The sequence below is a fragment of the Triturus cristatus genome, chromosome 4_1 (assembly GCF_964204655.1).
Source record: "Triturus cristatus chromosome 4_1, aTriCri1.1, whole genome shotgun sequence".
Lineage (NCBI taxonomy): Eukaryota > Metazoa > Chordata > Amphibia > Caudata > Salamandridae > Triturus > Triturus cristatus.
The window spans coordinates 264,294,881-264,309,245 of NC_140585.1; the positions used below are offsets into that span (position 1 = coordinate 264,294,881).

Below are 14,365 nucleotides of genomic sequence, written 5' to 3' on the forward strand. Positions count from 1 at the left end.
CCACCCTTCAGAACTCAGGGGACGAGGGCTATCAACTAATTCTTATGGGCGACTTTAATTGCCACCAGTGCCCACATCTGAAATGGGAGGGTGGTACTTGGGATAATTGCCCCTCTATTAAGGGTTGGCACCTGGAGCACTCCAGAGAGGGTTTTTCCCTGAGCACAATATTGAGTGAGTTTGCCCTAACTCATACAATGGATCGGATTGATCGGGGGAATTCTGATGATATAGCCCCTTCCTTTAAAGGAAGAGGCTGTAATTCAATAATAGACTACATTTTCATTCCCACTGTCTTAATACACAGAATAGGCCAGTTTATGATAGTACCCAGCGCGTTTAGTGATCACAACCCCTTGGTCATGTCTTTAGTGGACATTCTCCCAGGCACCAAAACAGATAGAAGGACCACCACGGGTGAATTCAAGGCAAAGGATCAAGGAAGAAGAATTAAATGGGAAAACATCGATGGAGAACAACTCCATAAAGCTCTCCTTGCCAATGCCGAGAATCACTTGTGGAGATGTTTAGATCCCACTGTTGAGGGGACGGATTTGATTGCAGCGTTTGAGGGCAACGCACAGCATATAGACACCCTCTTAAGAAGCAAACCAAGGCCCCAGGCAGATTTCTGCCCTAGATGGTTCGACAAGAACTGCTCTAGAACCCACAGGGACCTAAAAATGGCACTATCAACCGCCCCTAGGAATAGAGGAGAGATTGCAGCGTGTAGGGCCTGGTACAAAAAGGCAACGAAGTTGCGAAAAATATCCCTACAAACAGAGGCCTGGGAATCCCTGAAAGAGGCTGCAGAGCTCCACGACATGACCAGTTTCTGGAGGATCATAAACGCTCCATGTTTTCAACCCCCAAATAAGCCTCAGGTGGCTTCCCATATTTTGCCAGATGAATGGATGGCGCATTTTAGCGGCCTATACAACCGCGGTGAGTCGGAGGAGTTGCCAAATAGCGGCATAGAATTACTTGGTGATGATTGGTCTCATTTCACGGTCGAGGAGGTCAAACTGGGAATTGAGGGCCTGGTGATGAGGAAGGCCCAAGGCCCAGATGGGATACCCCCCGACCTTTTTAAAAGCCAGGTAGATCTCTGGGCCCCGGTATTGACTAGGGTGCTGAACACAGCCACTGAAGTAGGCATGCCCAGATCCTGGTCCACGGCTACGATCGTACCCATATTCAAAAAGGGCAATAAAAACGACCCGCAGTGTTATCGCCCAATTTCCCTTATTGATGTCTCGGCAAAAATTTTAGGAAGAGCTGTTTTAAACCGTCTGTTGACTTGGGCCGATGAAAATAACATCATCACGGATGTGCAATACGGGTTTAGAAACGGGCGTTCTACCACTGATCAGTGCCTTAATCTGTATCTCCTGACAGCGAAGTACACTGTGGCCAGGGAAGGCACCGTTTACCTGGCTTTTATGGATCTCTCAGCAGCATTCGACTGCGTGAACAGAAGACGACTGTGGGAGATCCTGGTTGTGATGGGCGTCGAACCTGGCCTGATTCATATCTTACAAACACTTCATTTAAATACTACGGCACGGGTCAGATTTGGCGAGAGAGGGGAAGTGACAGAGGACTTTGGGTGCAGTGGAAGGGTGAGACAAGGGTGCATCCTCGCCCCTTTTTTGTTCACGCTCTATATTAATGGTCTTGACAAAGCACTCAGAGAGCTGGAGGCCGATTGTCCCTGCATTGGGAGGAGAAGTATACCAGTCCTCCTCTATGCAGATGACGCGGTACTCCTGGCACGCACAGGAAGGAGCCTGCAGACCCTCATCAGCGGCTTTGTACGTTTCATGGCAGACTTAGACTTAGTTCCAAACTTATCAAAGTCTTATGTCATGGAAGCGGGCAAAACGCCTTTAAGGAATTGCACCTTCTCTATAGGCACCCATAAACTTGAGAAGGTAAAAACCTTTAACTATTTGGGGATCATGTTCGATAAGGACCTCTCTTTCAAACCCCTTGCAAAGCACAAATGTAGTCAACACCCGAGAGCAGTGGGGTCAATCATGAACTATGCAAGTAGACTTGGTCGGTGGTCGCCCAACGAAATAGTAACGTTATATAGGTCAGTTTGCTGTGCTAAGACTCTGTATGGGAGCGAGTTGTGGGGTTTTATAGACCCAAGCAAAATCCAAGTGGAAGAAAATAAGTTCCTAAGGAGATTATTGCAAGTGCCCCAATGTATCCCCTCATATATCGCCCACGAGGAACTCGGCATTCCCCACCTCGGTGACAGGATACAGCTCAATCCGTTAATTTGCTGGATCAAGATCTGGACAAATCCCGAGGCACTGTTAACTAGACAAATCTTGGAGGATTGCATGAGGGGGGATAAGGGCCCGCTAATACCCTGGCTCAAATACATCAGGGAGGCATTAGATTTATCGGGCCATGCACCCTTTTTCAACAACCCATCCACACTGACCAAAAATGACCTGGTTCTCACTAAGGCTGACCACCTACGACATATAGCCAGGGCAAGAGAGGAAATAGAGGGCCGAAAACATAGTGTATGTGACTATCAGCTCACAAAAACCTCCGTGGGGATGGAAGTCTACCTGTCTAACACATACAACAAACAGGATAGATTCCTGATGACTAGATTTAGGTTAAATCTTTTGCATCACATTCTGTCAGTCCCCGCTGGCTTTGTGAGCGATGTTAGGACAAAAGGGTGCTGCGGCTGCGATCTGCGATCTCCGCAGGACACCCTACATTTCGTCCTTCTCTGTCCCTTTTATGCACTACCAAGGTCCCGGTTCTTAAAAACAGTCCTAAAACGAGCTAAAATTAGACAGGCCAAAGTGGCCCTTTTGTTCCTTAAAATGTCGACTGATCCTTTTGTCTTATTTAGTACTGTGCACTTTTTGCGACTTGCAGTCAAATTAAGATTGACCAAAGGAGAGGCCCCCTGAAGCAGACAGTGGACAATTTGTCTGGGAATGATTTGATGCACACAGATATATTTTACCCCTTTCTATGAATGATTGCCGTATATAAAGGCTTACTGCACTGGATTGTTTGTTTTTATCTTTTTAACTTGTTTATATATAGGGATTTTATATCATTGATTTTACTGGAAATGTATACAATTGATTCATATCACTTTTACTGGAGTTTAACATTGTTGTATGAACTGTATCTTTTATGGATATCTTGTTTTTTATCCGAATAAAGATTATTGACTTGACTTGATATAGATATCCATTAGGTCTGCTTAACAAATGTACATATTACTTATGGTTAAATTGTTCTATGTTTAACATGTATATAGGTCACTGCATAAATAAGTACATTTTTACCATAACTATTTATCTACAAGTGCACTATTGAATTATTAAAAGAGAAAAATATAAAAAAATTAGCTTAAAGTACAGCAACACATGAGTCTGAGTTTATTACATACAACTTAAATCTATATATATTACCATCCTTATACATATATCTTCTGCGTTATGTATCTTTATATTTAATACTTTACTCCTAATTCAGCATTTCCAATGCACTACCTTATATCTCACCCTATACCTCTCTCAATGTATCGTCTACCTCCACTCGGACTCATCCCAAACCTCATTCCACTACTTTCTCCAATGCACTACCCTATTTCTCACCCTATACCTCTCTCAATATATCCTCTATCTATACCTATTCTATGACTCATCCCAAATCACATTCTACTACTATAATCTCCAAAATAACCTTTCTAGATACTTCCCCTCCTTGCATCATCTCAAACCTCTTTTATTATTCAGATCTCCCAAACAAGCCTTTCTAAACTCTTCCCACATGTATTCCTCCAAGACTCATCCGATACCTCATCTCTCCCTAATCCACTTCGAGACTCTTCCCGCCTCCATCTCTCCTTTACTCATCCAAAACCTCCTCCTACTGCTATGATCTCCAAATAAACACTTTCTAGACCCTTCCCTCTTCCATCCCTCCACTATCCTTTTCAATGCAATTTACAGACTAGCATGCCCACAGATCACATATATTTCATACTTCCCTATAATAATTGACCACTAACACTTTTTGGGTTCCGGTGTAGCAAGCTACTTGCTGAGAAGCGCTTTGAGGCCTTGTCAGGGGTAGTAAGTGCTATATAAATGTAATAACAATTACATGCCAACAGACCAGACACTCAACACTGGGCCTCTGGACAATCATGCATGCACACACCTTCCTGGATCCAACACACGCATTACTGTTCCACACAGACAGTATAATTCTTACACGTGCAATATCCCCTCCCTTTGGGATTTGAAAACACACCGCACTGTTGTGTAATTCTTCAATACACATCTGTAAACTATTTCCATACTTTTGAGTGCCGAACAAAAATAAGCCAGCTGGCACTGGCAAAGTCTTGCCTTTAAAGGGCAAGTGCCAATCTATCCCCTTTGCCAATGGTTGTTGCACTGTTACTTCTTTGCATCTAATTTCCTTTTCTGTTCTAAAATGGTTGTTGGACCTGCTGAAACAGTAAAGTGAAAAAACAAAATGACGGCCTGTGTGTCACGATGCACACCCACATAAAATGTACAGCATGGGTCTTTTTAAATTTATTAGAGAAATACCATTCCAAGATAGCCACTGCAATACAGCAAATGCATTGTGATGTACCGATGGATACCTTGGCTTGTTCAGTGTACAGTACTAAAATGGCTTACAGTCTTTTTTTTAACCGAAAAGTAAAAATAAAAGATACAGTGTGAGGTAGTGAAAAATGAAAAGCCGGAGGCACTTTGCAGCTGCCGCACACTCTTGAAACAAGCATTTAAAATGCAATAGGTCTCGCAATGACATGGTTTTGAGCTATTGGCACTGAAAATGTTATTGCTTTTTTCCCCCCCTTCGTGAAGCATTAATCAAGTAATGGCGTTGCAAATGACAATCGCATCTTAAACATTTTGCAACAATTATATAGCTACGTCGGGTGCCACGAGGAAAAGGGTGTAGATATTACTAGTGCAGCAGGCGCAGTGGCACCGGAACTCAGAGGTCTGTGAGGGCCACTCTGTACCTTAATTAATGGGCAGCTGCGAGGAGGCGGGCACCGTTACATGCTGCAATTGGACACCCAACTACTTTCATTAACAGTTTCACTCCTAGAAACATGCGCAAATACAACGTGCAATAGTTCTTCCCCTACTTTTTCCTGTGCCACCCTTTCGTAGGACCGCGTTCAGCATCTTTGCAGTCCCAAATTGATTCACAAATGGCAGCAAACTGGTGCGGCACCAGGACGCAGTGTCCGCTCAGGAGCTGCTGGGAGAGAGTGGGCCTCGTGACATCTGGGAAGGGAACCGGTTTTTGGACAGCCAGATTAGAACCGGTGCCTAGCCTCTGTGTTTAGGTGTCAGTGTGCTCCTTCCTAGTGCCGCTGTCACCAGGTTTATCCCTCCCCTTCGCCTGCCTCACACCCATGCATGACAGGCAGCAGATTAACCTGACAGGCAGCAAATTAACCCAACCATATGGCTGCCGGCCACTCTATGTGTTGTGCAATATATCTATAATATGCAAAATCATGAGGAGCCTTGCTTGTGGCAGAGTCACTTCCCGCAGGAGTTAGAGGGACCAATCAGCGGAGTACACTCAGGGAAGCCTTGTTTGTGGCAGAGTCACTTCGCAAAGGAGTCAGAGGGACCAATCGGCTGACTACACTCAGAGGAGCATTGCTTGTGGCAGAGTCACTTCCCGCAGGAGTCAGAGGGACCAATCGGCTGAGTACACTCAGAGGAGCATTGCTTGTGGCAGAGTCACTTCCCGCAGGAGTCAGAAGGACCAATCGGCGGAGTACACTAAGAGGAGCATTGCTTGTGGCAGAGTCACTTCCCGCAGGAGTCAGAAGGACCAATCGGCGGAGTACACTCAGGGAAGTCTTGCTTATGGCAGTCACTTCCCGCAGGAGTCAGAAGGACCAATCGGCGGAGTACACTCAGGGAAGTCTTGCTTGTGGCAGTCACTTCTCCCAGGAGTCAGAGGGACCAAACGGCAGAGTACACTCATGGGAGACAGCTCTGCCTAGGGAACCTCTTGTTGGGCTGCAGAGACAGCTCTGCCTAGACAGCTCTGCCTAGGGCACCTCTTGCGATGCAGAGACAGCTCTGCCTAGGGCACCTCTTGCGATGCAGAGCTCTGCCTAGGGCATCTCTTGTTGGGCTGCAGAGACAGCTCTGCCTAGGGCACCTCTTGTGATGCAGAGACAGCTCTACCTAGGGCACCTCTTGTTGGGCTGCAGATACAGCTCTGCCTAGGGCACCTCTTGCGATGCAGAGACAGCTCTGCCTAGGGCACCTCTTGCGATGCAGAGCTCTGCCTAGGGCATCTCTTGTTGGGCTGCAGAGACAGCTCTGCCTAGGGCACCTCTTGTTGGACTGCAGAGAAAGCTCTGCCTAGGGCACCTCTTGTTGGACTGCAGAGACAGCTCTGCCTAGGGCACCTCTTGTGATGCAGAGACAGCTCTACCTAGGGCACCTCTTGTTGGGCTGCAGATACAGCTCTGCCTAGGGCACCTCTTGTTGGGCGGCAGAGACAGCTCTGCCTAGGGCACCTCTTGTTGAGCTGCAGAGACAGCTCTGCCTATGGCACCACTTGCGATGCAGAGACAGCTCTGCCTAGGGCACCTCTTGTTGGACTGCAGAGAAAGCTCTGCCTAGGGCACCTCTTGTTGGACTGCAGAGAAAGCTCTGCCTAGGGCACCTCTTGTTGGACTGCAGAGAAAGCTCTGCCTAGGACACCTCTTGTTGGGCTGCAGATACAGCTCAGCCTAGGGCACCTCTTGTTGGGCTGCAGATACAGCTCTGCCTAGGGCACCTCTTGTTGGGCGGCAGAGACAGCTCTGCCTAGGGCACCTCTTGTTGAGCTGCAGAGACAGCTCTGCCTAGGGCACCACTTGCGATGCAGAGACAGCTCTGCCTAGGGCACCTCTTGTTGGACTGCAGAGAAAGCTCTGCCTAGGGCACCTCTTGTTGGACTGCAGAGAAAGCTCTGCCTAGGACACCTCTTGTTGGGCTGCAGATACAGCTCAGCCTAGGGCACCTCTTGTTGGGCGGCAGAGACAGCTCTGCTTAGGGCACCTCTTGTTGAGCTGCAGAGACAGCTCTGCCTAGGGCACCTCGTGTTGAGCTGCAGAGACAACTGTGCCTAGGGCACCTCTTGCAATGCAGAGAGCTCTGCCTAGGGCACCTCTTGCGATGCAGAGAGCTCTGCCTAGGGCACCTCTTGCGATGCAGAGAGCTCTGCCTAGGGCACCTCTTGGTGGGAGGCAAAGACAGCTCTGCCTAGGGCTCCTCTTGTTGGGCTGCAGAGAAAGCTCTGCCTAGGGCACCTCTTGCAATGCAGAGATAGCTCTGCCTGGGGCCCCTCTTGTTGGGCTGCAGAGACAGCTCTGCCTAGGGCCCCTCTTGTTGGGAGGCAGAGACAGCTCCGGGACGCATAGACAGTTCTGCACAGGTGCCCTCCTGGTAGGAGGCAGAGACAGCTCTGTAAATGTGCCCTCCTGGTGAGATGCTATCGTGTCTATTCAAATCTACTGTGTCCCATGAACAATGAGCAGACAGACACAGCAAGACCTCCAAGAACGGGAACTGAGCAGTTTGGGAAGCAGGCAGCAGAAAGACACCCCATCCCCAGCGGTGAACTGTAAGGGCCGGACTGGTGCCCGAGAGGGGTGAGCCAGTAAGGAGCTATGACAGGGGTGTCCTTGCTTTCACCACGTCGAAGGGCACTGCGTGCAAGAACACATGCCCAGCCGCAATTCTGGAACAGAACACAATGCTTCTCAGCACATCAGAACATTGGTATGTTTGTATGTGCCATATTGGTGCAGCTCAATCCAGTGAACGCACACTAGCTTGTGCAAAATGACGTGGTAACATTCCAAACTAGCACAACAACCCGTCATCCAAAGTGCCTGAGATAAGTGATGGCAGGAGCTGAAAATAATTAATATTTGTATGTGTGGGGAGGAGGGTCCAGACATTACGTCTGCGTAGCAGAAGCAGAAATAGTGGAAGCCCAGCCAACATCTCAACGGAAGTCTTAGACCAGCCTAATAGCTATGAAGCTATTTAACTTTTTGTACTATACGCCTGCAGAATTCTTTGTGAAAACCATAGAAATATAATGTGTTCCCAATTGGCTTCCTCTAGCTACATTTCACTTGCCTGTCTACCCTTGAAGGATATTTGCTTTGTATTTGTTCCATTTCCTGCCCTCATCAATACACCTCTGTTTTGATGTACTTTTGACTTCTCTTAACGTGACACTGTTTATTTTAATTATGTCTGATCTCTTGCTAAAAGCCTTTTGTATAGTGTAACGAATTAAATACATTTTGATCAGGGATCTTATAAATGTGCCCTTTTCGTGTAGCATACTGAAAATCTGGCGTGGATCAGACTCTTATGGAACAAAGCCTTACGGAGCTCTCCCTAGTTGAGGGTAACTGGGGCTGCGAGCTGCGTGTTACCTAAAGTGGTGACAATTCCCCTATTTGCTACAATCCTGATTGCTTTTTAAAAACGCTTTTATATTGTCATGTTTGCATCTTTGGGGGGCTTTTAATAGCGTTAAAGGGAATTTGTATGCCAGGCACACTGACACTCTTACATCTTTCCACCTTCTGCTATCTTGTCTAGCCGCTTTTCAGCCGATACTCGGCGGCGGTGGGCGCCATCTTTGGTGAGGCTGGGGGAGCGCTCTAGTCGCGCCGTCCTCACGTCCTCCCCGAATCCCTACATAATGTGCAAACCGGCCAGACGGCGCAGCGGGCTGGCGCAGCGGGCGCGCCGGACGCGCGCCGAAGCCGCGCCTAAGCCAAGCCCGTCTGCGCCCGTCCGCGCCAAGACTGCGCCAGCGGCAGGACATGCCAGGCATCAGAAACACACCATCAGGTATGATAATAAGGCCCTATTAGCATTACGCCCTAAGACGGGTGCCCTGTGTAAGAGGTGTCCTCCAACTGACTATCTCCGGGGCCCTTTCACATGTTCTCATTGTAAATGGACTCCCCCCGCGATGCCTTTAGAAATGTTAAAAGTTTCTGTGCCCTCTATGCAAGAAGGCAACATCTTTAAGGGAGGCCTTGTTAATGCCCGCTCGCTGTGTGCCCATAGCCAGGACATACACGATTTAATAATGGGTTATAGTCTTGACGCCCTTTTTATTACTGAAACATGGCTCAATGAATCATCGAACCCTGATTTGGCTATTGCCCTTCCCCCGGGCTTTACCATCTTTAGGCGGGACAGACAAATCGGGCGAGGAGGGGGGGTTGCAATCATTGTTAAAAGGTCATTTTCGTGTCATACATTTGATCTGGAACACCTTAAAGGAGGCGAGAGTATTGGCTTTTCAATCAGACTTAATGCTTCTACCTCCTTTTCAGGAGGTCTAATCTATCGCCCCCCAGGCAATGCCACTCCCTTCCTAGACTCCTTAGATGAAGTGCTCGGATCATTTATGTTGCGCTACCCACACTTTACTCTATTAGGAGATATGAATTTGCACTTGGAATCAGATACAGACCCCTATGCTATTAGCTTCCACCATACCCTAAACATTTTTGGATTGGCCCAATTAGTGACTGCATCAACTCACTTAGCAGGCCACACCCTTGATGGTATCTGTTCCAACTTAAATACCATGATTATGTTTCCTCCCATTCCGCAAATCTGGACTGACCATAGTCTCATCTCTTTTGGCATCAAGAAACAAGTTTTAACTCCAGTATCAACAAAGCACTCTCAATCTTCCCTCTCAGTAAATTGGAGGAAATTGATTGATCGTATAAATCCGGGTACCCAGTTATTGGCTCAAGCCCCTGAATTGAGAGGAGATGCCACGGCCGACTCTCGTAACTTTCACATCTGGATGGATCAGATTATTTCAGAGAACTCTGACCCCAAAGGCGCTCGCCGGAACTGTCCTAAACGGAAGCTAAGTGCCCCATGGTACACCCAGGCCTTAACTGAGAGCCATCTACTATGTAGAATACGAGAAAGGAAGTGGAGGAAAACATATGATGAGGTCTCAAGAGCCCTATATGTCCAACAGAGGAAACTGTACCTCTCTAACATAAAGACTGCCAAAAAGGTGTACTACACTAAAGCCATTAATGATGCACAGCAGAAACAAAAAACTGTTTTTTCTATAGTCAAATCCTTTACCCACCCCAAAGCCCTCCAGCCTGAAATCCCGCCCTCTGAGAGTTTGTGCAACCAAATTGCAGAATTCTTTGAGGAGAAAATTGTAAATATCCAAAAGGATTTCCCGCCTCCTCTGATCCCTCCTAGTTTAGGCCCCCTAAAACATGTAGCCGAAAGTAGCCATTTCCTTGATAGTTTCCAGCCAGTCTCCCTCCAACAGACCCGCAAAGCGATCTTGGCTTGCAAATCGGGAGCACCCACTGACTCCTGTCCCCCCTGCATTCTACATCACTTAGTCGAGGTAGTGAATCCAACCATCAATGCCATCATAAACACATCCTTAAAATTAGGGATTGTACCTAATGAATGGAAAAAGGCTATCGTAAAACCCCTTATGAAAAAGCAGAATAAATCACCAACGGATCTGACCAACATGCGACCCATTTCACTCCTGCCTGTTCTAGGAAAGATCACTGAACGGATGGTGCACTTGGAGCTAAAAGCATTTGTGGAAAACCACAACATTTTGCATCCCCAACAATCTGGGTTTCGCTCTGGTCACTCCACTGAAACTGCTCTGGTAGAACTCTCTGACTCCATCAAGTTCCTGCAGGATGAGGGCAAGCAAGCTGTCCTCATCCTGCTCGATCTAACAGCAGCCTTTGACACCATCTCTCATGTCATCTTGAATGACAGGCTGCGAGAGATTGGTGTGACAGATACAGCTTTGACATGGGTTAAATCTTTTCTGTCCAACAGGTCCCAGTCTGTATCTTTGGGCCATTACCTATCCAGCGAAAGAACTATTACATCTGGAGTCCCGCAGGGATCCATATTAAGTCCACTTCTTTTCAACATCTATATGGCACCCCTCCTCGCTGTGATAGAGTCACACGGGATCCTTGTTACGTCATATGCCGACGACACTCAATTGGTCGTCTCCATAGACAAAAATCGCACGGATACTGAATCGTGCTTTCGGAATTGTCTCACTGAGGTATTTCAGTGGTTAAATAAAAACCACTTAAAGTGCAACAGTGGGAAAACCGAAATTATACCATTGGGTCAGGACCTTCCTTTTTGCCCGAGGGATTGGTGGCCTAAAGACTCTGAGGCTCCGCCTAGTGCTGTGTCTTCTGCTCGCAACCTAGGCGTGCAATTTGATGCTACCTTATCATTTGATGATCATGTTAGGATCACGGCTGGCTGCTGCTTTGGCCTCATCAAATCTTTAAAGAAATTTTTTGACTTCCTCCCCATTGCCGCTAGGAAATCGGTCGTGGTTGCACTAATTCTTTCCCGACTCGACTATTGCAATGGGTTGATGGCAGGGGTAAAAAAGTCTACATTGAGGAAGTTGCAAAGTGTTCAGCATGCGGCGGCACGGTTAGTGTTAAAACTTCCTAGGAAATCTTCAGCCTCAACTGCATTAAATTCTCTGCACTGGTTGCCACTACACAAGAGAATTCTTTTCAAACTCTTGCTCACAGCTTTTAAATCTTTAAAAAATATAGGCCCAAATATCTTGTTAAACGTTTTGTTCGCTATGAACCTGTACGTTGTTTGCGATCCTCGGGGGCCAATCTTGCACAGATCCCGAGGCATAAATACAAAACCAGGGGCGGAAAAACGTTCACAGTTCTAGCAGCAAGAGCCTGGAATAATCTACCTGTAAATCTCAGACTTATTGAGTCCGAATGCCCCTTTAGGAAACAATTGAAGACCTGGGTCTATCAGCAATCGGATACCTATGTGCTAGCAGCCATCTAGATCTTTCCACCGCTTATCCCCTACACGCTTGCTCAGCGCCAAGATGCTCCTTCCGGAGCGAATGTTGCGCTTTATAAATATCCACATAACATAACATAACATAAAATAACAAAGCTGGACACTTCTGGTTTAGACCATGTCCAATAAGGGTGAAGTTAAGAAAGGAGAAGCACATTGATTGAGAGATTTGTCCAGAGTCACAAGGCGTGCTCTGTGGAGAAATCTGAACTGCAATGTGGCCTCCAGACTGCAGAGTCAACAGTTTAGTAAGGTCGTCAATCACCCATCCAATAACTGTGAGGCGCTGTATTTCTCAGTGTTGTCATGAACGTTTAGAAATAATGAAAGGGGTTTCGGGGATATGAAAGCCAAATATTTGTGACATACTTAAAATAGTAACATGGTGCATGAGGTTTGTTTCCTGAAGCGGCTTCCCGACTAGATCTGCGCTTTAGCAAAGCAAACAAGCGGCAGTAAAAGCGATCACTATTGTAAAAAAAAAAAAAAAAAAAAAAAAAAAAAACACGCCCGCGAGTGGTGCGCGCACACGCCACAGCGAAACATGTGGTTTCAATTATCGCGCCCGTGTCTGGGCACGATAATTGAAACCACATGGCCTTTTGGTCGCGTAATAGACACCAATAGGCCATGAGCGTAGCAACGCGCCAACCTTTGGCCTATTGCGTGCTCTCTTGCTAAAAAACACGCAAGCAAAGGCCAATAGCGGGGCACAAAAGGAAAAGCACGAGCGTGTGCGATTCCAGGCTCCGTTTTGAAACCCCATACAAAAGGGCTCATGCTGCGCGAGCCCTAAAAAGGAACATTAGGCATTCTCAAAAAGGCAGGAGGAAAAGATTTGAGGATCTTGGTGAAACGATTGGGGATAAGGATGCAGGGAGACAGAGTGCAGGGGCCCACATAAAAACCTTTTTTTTTAATTATATAGTCTTTACGGATGTTTTATGGGATAAAAGGTACATAGACATATAGCCATTGCAGCTATGTCCTTCGAACATGCCGTATTTTTCTCGACAATCAATAACAGTGCCACAACAATCCCCCTCTGCACTTCATGTCGATCGTTTAAAAACATGAATACCAAGAAGTCGTCGGGGCTGTACCCACATCCCGCCCAGTTACCATACCATGAGAAAAAAGTTAATTAAAAAACGGCGGGCAGTACTGGAGAGCACTGCAAAAGTAGAGGTCGGATGACAAAACAGTTGTGGAAGGTGATGATCAGCAGAACCAGTTGACGAAGATAAGAGAAAGGAAATAAGACGTGAAGCCATGACGGCTAAAAGAAAAAAAACACGAAAAAATAGTTCCCTTACAACACAACGGTGGAAGAAAAATACTCATCCAATCAAAAGCAAAGTAAAAACACTGATGCTCCAGGGACGGATCAAACAGAAGTAAGGCAGGAAAGCCACTGAGCAAGGAACAGAGAACTTAGATAATAACAATATCCTTTTATGAGCAAGGGTCTGACCTAAAGCCCACTCAATGTAGTCTATTCTAGAAAAAAAGATCTGATTGTAACAGTTGAAGCTCTCTGTAGCCAAGACCTAAAATACAAAACAAAAGTAATCAAAAGGGGGGAAAAACGTTTAGAAAATAAACAGGATTTCAACCAACATTAATTAAAAAAAAATAATAATAAGTATCAATTATAAGCAATTTGATTTTTAAGGCGCCTATTTAACCTGAACTTATCCTCTATTGAAAATAAATACTAAAAGAAATATATCACATTCCTATACTCTACATCAAACCAAGCTATTTCGATAAAACACAAGAATACGAAGACCCCATCAGAGTAAAGACAAAAATACTGTAATAAGTTTGTAGGTCCAAAATATTCACAATATTTTACCACTGTAACATAGGATTTGCACCTAGCATTTTGACTGCACTACATTTAGGTTTTGCATTTTTTTTTTTACAGTTTTAACAAATGTTGAATATATTTGTAACTTTATCCTCTGCAATTGAAAAGGTGTGTTAGCATGTGTATTTATTCGATGGCACTCATAAATAAAATCTACAGACGCACCGATAATGCCCAAGAGCTTTTCAATTACAATTGTTTAGTAGCCTACCATACACTCCATTAAAAAAGAAAATTAAGAAAAGACATGCTGTGCCAATGTGTCATCTTTGCCCCACCCTCTCGCACTTTAGAACAGCCAAGCTAGATATGCGTCAGTCGAGTTCAGAGCTCGTGCCACACAACATTTTAAGAAGAAAGGTATTACGTCTGAGATGCAGAATTTGAATGATTTATGTATTCTCTTCATGTATGGCATATCTCTGAACTACGTCAGTGGTTGCTATTTTAAGTTTGTAGATTGTGAAACTCTTTTTGAAAAGGAAAACGAGTTGATGTTTACCCTGAGGGTGAA

General features: G+C 45.9%; 1 protein-coding gene across 3 annotated transcripts in view; it reads right to left on the reverse strand.

The window, feature by feature from the left end:
* CREB3L2 (cAMP responsive element binding protein 3 like 2) overlaps positions 1-14,365 on the reverse strand; it is a 288,341-nt gene that overhangs the window by 119,500 nt on the left and 154,476 nt on the right. The gene's annotated exons all lie outside the window — the stretch shown is intronic.